Genomic DNA, 5078 nt, shown 5'->3' on the forward strand with positions numbered 1-5078 from the left:
TCGTGCCTTAATTCTTTTAATTCGTGCAGTTGTGAGTTTCAGGTTCTTGCAGACAACTCAAACGACAACCTATTGTACGAGTCGTCTGTAGTGGTGTCTAGAGCTGACATGTAAATATGCTAGAGACTGTTGCCGTCTAAATGATTGTACATGCCCTTAGGCTTGGATAGGTTGTCCAAGATATCGTTGGCATGTGAGTCCATAGAACACCATTGCCACGACCACGACCGACACAATGGGTAGAAAATATAGCGATTATTAACATATTTTTGAGTTTTCCCTAAGTTTACATTTATTTCTACAAGAACGTATGATGTAAACATGTATAAAATCACTACAAGAACTGTATGTTTTACATTGTTGGCTTGTACTGATATTTATTTCAGCAATCAACTGAGAAGTAGTAATTAAGCGAAAGTATGGCCGAGAAGGCAGAGAAAGTGGTGTGGGATGATGCACATGTGGTACACTTTATTGGTATTTGCAAAGAAGAGATTGGTAATGGAAATGGGCCATTAGGATTTCTCAATCCGATTGGTTGGAAAAATCTTGTGGAGAAGTTTGAAGCAAGAATCCGGAAGAAGCTAACAAGAACTTAACTGAAGAATAAATGGGACAATATGAAGAAAGAGTATACATGGTTCACGGAGTTGAAAATTGCTGCTACTGGACTTGGATGAGATGATGCAAAGCAAACTGTTGATGCTTCCAAAGAATGGTGGGATGAACATCTTCAGATAAGAGAGTACCATTTTATTTGCAGCACCTATGTATGACTATTTTTACATTAGCTAACTTATTTACATTCAATTTTAGAGATGCAACATTCTCGAGAAAGGTATAAAATGCAACCATTTGAGGTACAAGAAGCGTGGACCGAAGCATTTGGATGATATGGATGTGTTGTTCCAGAAGGCACATGTAACAGGGGCTAGTGCAAGTTGTCCTGGAGATATGTCTAGTGATGAATGTAGTGATGATGATGTAGTGATGATTTCAAATATCGTCATGCCATGCATCATTGATTTCAAATGTCATATCCAAGCCACGGTCTGCGGCGGCGTCGACACCACCCTTAGGGTGTTCGACGAAATGCCGCTCCAGGCCCAGCCGCCTCTTGTTTGACGTCGTCGTGGCGCCGGCGGGCGTGGAGGGCGGGCGCGGTGCCGCGTCCGACGCGACGCGACCAGTTGGTGCCGTCGGAGTAGCTAGGGGAGGTCGGCGAGGAGGGAGGAGGAGGAGGACGGGGAGGAGGTGGAGGCGGTGCCCGGGGAGTAGTGGTCGGGCATGGAGCTGTTCAGCGCGCGCGCGATGGCGGCGTCGGTGTAGTAGGCCTGCGAGGAGGTGTTCGGGAGGAAGGACGCCGGGTGCGGCGCGAGGCAGGACATGGCATCCATGGGGCGAGGCGGGTCAGATGGCGCCGCCGGGAGCAACTTGGCGACGCTCCTCGCCGTGACCGGCATGCCTGGATGCAACCCTGCCCCTCACGCATCGGCTTGAACCAAAACCCTTTTTTATTTCTTTTTGTTGTTTCTAAAAATTTGAAATCTGGATACTTTTCAAAGTATTTAAAACTACACTTTGCACAAACTTTATATCTTATTGCATCAGAAAAACATGAGGATTTCAAATATCGTCATGCCATGCATCATTGACATCATCTCTAGTTCGGCCAAATTAAAATTGCAACAAGAACTAAATGCTATGTGAGGGTGTTCCACTATTTCTTGCTATATTCGAACACCCCACTTAATTTTGCTATGTATGAAACCCTTGCACACTCTTCTAATCTGTTACATGATCATTACATGATGAATGAAATACAATTGCTTTCTTAATTTTGCAGTGACATTGAGGTATGGAGGACGGCACCTTCGTCCGAGATGAGAAGGGGGAAGAAGCGGTGCAGAAATTGATCTATGAGAGTGCCCATGGTCCGGAACCCGACGATGGAGATGACAACGAGTTCCAAGACTTTCTGAATGATTTCGGCGAGGGACTTGAGTCTGAACAAATTAGAAGAGACAACGAAGTGTCCATCACAAACTCCGGCGAGGTGTATATCTATGTATCAATTAGTCTATATGTTCATCCCTAGATGCATTCATTTATTTGTATTGCACTTATTAACGAATAATTTTTTCTTTTAGCCTTCTGGATCATCGAGCAAGTCTGTTAGATCAAAACGAGGCCCGACGCGGGTGCTAAAGGGCGAGGGCAGGTTAGCCCTCACGGCATTCAAGGATAATGGTGAACCAGTGCAGCCCAAGGAGTTTTGCCGCAAATTTACAAGTCAATCCGGAGTTATTGTTAGGGACCATGTACCGATCAGCATTCAAGAGTGGCATAAGCCGAAGAACCCGGAGAGTGGTGCTAGTTATGTCAACGACACGATGAAAAAATTTCTTTGGGACACGCTACTGACAAAGTTCAGCCTACCGGAAGACATGACGGAAGGCCAGAAGAATAAAGTCAAGGAATGGACATTGAAGAAGATGGCCATACAATTCCAGACCTTCAAGAAAAATTTATGGGACAAATATAAGAATGAAGATCCAGTATTCGATGATAATCTAGTGAAGGTAAAAGATCACTGGGCCGCATTTAAGGATTATAAGAAATCGTCTACTTTTGTGTCCCGATCGAAGAAAAATACCGAAAATGCTGCAAGAAGAAACTTCCGCATCATTTGGGGTCAGGTGGCTACAAGAGTGCCATTCCGAAGTGGACAGCGTTTGAGAATAAACTGATTGATCATGGAATCACTCCACAGACATGGGACTAGCCCGAACGGTTCAAGTTCTGGTTGTTCGCTCATGGGGCAGGGTTGGACCCAAAGACAGGGCTGATCGTTGCGAAGGGAAAATGGAAGGAAAAAAATTGAGGCAATTGTACCGAAGCTTGTAGATGCAATTGAAAAGGTCAGAAAGGGAGAGTACATTCCCGATCGAGAGAATGACGAGCTGACACTCGCTCTGGGGAACCCTGAACATGTTGGACGGGTACGAGCTCGCCCAGGTCTCACCATGAAGGAAGCGTGGCCGGACAGCGCTGACACTTATAGAAGCCGTTCGCGAAAGAAGAAGGACGCCGACATTGTAACGGAATTGTTAACTAGGGTGGAGGCTCTTGAGAGAAATCAGAGGGCACCTGATCAGCTGCTGTTTCTACAGGATCCACAAGCCGATGCTGCCCCATCTCAGCGAAGAAGCAGTGTCGGTTCCTCGCATCTTGACGGATGTGGAGGAAGCTACCCCGTGGATTATGTCACGGAGAAGACAGATTGCGAGCTACATATGTTAATCAGGACCGCGTCTGTTAAGGTGGCGGTCGGCTATGTGTACCCAAGTGAAGATGGAGCAATGCACCATCATATGCCCATTCCACCTGGTTGTGTTCGTGTCGGGGTGGATGAAGTTGTTTCGGGTTTTGAAAAAGTGGAGCTTGATATTCCTAGAGGTGAAGATGAGAGGACACTGGCCGATGTCAAGCACGGTTTCGCCCTATGGCCGAAGAAGTACGTCGTACTTTTGCAAAGGCCACCGACTCCTACACATGAGCAGCAAATGCCATCGACTCCTCCTGGTGGCAGTCCTGGTGAGCAGCCAAGTCCACACCTACCTGAGAGGGACCCCAGCGTGAGTCCACCATCTCGAGATCCTCCGCGACGTAAGACAGCGTCCGTTAAGCGGAACGGTACGCCGCCTAGGAAGAAAGCTAGAAAGGAGAAACAACTGCCGCCTACTGAGAAGTTACCTTGGGAAAAAACTCCAGAGGAAAACGTGGAGGCCGTTCAGGCCGAGTTGAAGAAATGGTTTGCACCGAAAGTGCCAGAGATACCTTTCGAGAAGACACTAGATCCGGTGAAAGTTGTGCGTACCGTTGACAATCTATATGACCCTGTACCATCGCCGCCATCTGACTATGCGCGTTCTATTGAAAGCTCGTATGACAAGATGATCGAGGCGACAAAACCCGTTCAATCGGGTATCGAGGAGATAAAAGGGATACACAAGTGTCTACCAGCTCGGACAACAACCCGTTCAATCGGTCGCCCCTCTCAAGGTGTTTGACGGGAAGACCGTTCAAAGTTCTCGACAAGACGCAACTGATTACGCCTTCGCTGAACGAGCATATCAGTTTGTTCAAGGGAAAGATTTGGTCGAGAATCTCAGGAAGGTACCAACATGTATGCGTAACTTGCATTCGTGGTACCTTAAGGCCTGAAAGGAAGGGATCGAGACTATCATGGTGCGAGTTAGGGAAGAGCACTACTTCCAGGAGTACTGTGTGAACGTTGACTTCGCCGAACTCTTTCAGTTATACAATCTCCGGGCCCTCGACAAATCAATCATCAGTTGCTATTGTCTGTAAGTGATTTATTTATTTAATTTGAGAAGTCGTTCATTGTCTGCAGATTATAATCTTTTGTGCGCTATATTATGCAGATCGAAGATGCTCGAATGCAAAAGGGACGATATCACAGACATTGGGTTCATTGACCCGCACACAATGCATGTTAAAACCATAGAGAATCCCCTCTATAACAAGGATACACCGCAGACTTTGCTAAGGTTTTTGAAGCGACAACGTGACAAAAAGCTAATACTTTGGCCTTACAACTTCGAGTGAGTCTTACTGTCTTATAACACATTATATTTTGCTCACCGTATGTCAAAATTTTAACTAATGACTTATATATATGACACTACATATTGAAACGTGCATAGGTTTCACTTTATTCTTCTCGTCATCAATTTGGAAATTGGAGAAGTTGAAGTCTTGGACTCACTAAGCAAAAAAAAAGGATCTATACGTGTCTTGTTTTTTAATGCTCAGAAGGTAATTTTAATTCTTATCGGTTTGTTTCGTTAATTTCCTGCTTTGAACTAATTGATGACTCTTTTATGCATTTTATTTTGTCGAGCAGCGTATGGCAAACTTTCATCAAGGAAGATACGTCCCGTGAATGGACACCGAAGCTGCGATGGCGTGCGAAAGTAAGTAGTACTACCTAGGTCCACACACCTTTTAATTATCATACTTGACTATTGTTTGATTGAATTATATTCTTGTAA

General features: G+C 45.4%; 1 long non-coding RNA gene and 1 pseudogene across 1 annotated transcript; both read left to right on the forward strand.

Moving 5' to 3' along the window:
• Positions 1 to 345: 345 nt before the first annotated feature.
• LOC139838318 (L10-interacting MYB domain-containing protein-like) lies at positions 346 to 1125 on the forward strand (annotated as a pseudogene).
• A 3106-nt stretch (positions 1126 to 4231) lies between these two features.
• LOC139837747 (uncharacterized) lies at positions 4232 to 4842 on the forward strand. The gene is made up of 3 exons (XR_011754412.1): positions 4232 to 4370; positions 4449 to 4628; positions 4731 to 4842. It is a non-coding gene; the product is annotated as an uncharacterized lncRNA (long non-coding RNA).
• Positions 4843 to 5078: the final 236 nt, after the last annotated feature.

Source organism: Lolium perenne, chromosome 3, assembly GCF_019359855.2.
Source record: "Lolium perenne isolate Kyuss_39 chromosome 3, Kyuss_2.0, whole genome shotgun sequence".
NCBI lineage: Eukaryota > Viridiplantae > Streptophyta > Magnoliopsida > Poales > Poaceae > Lolium > Lolium perenne.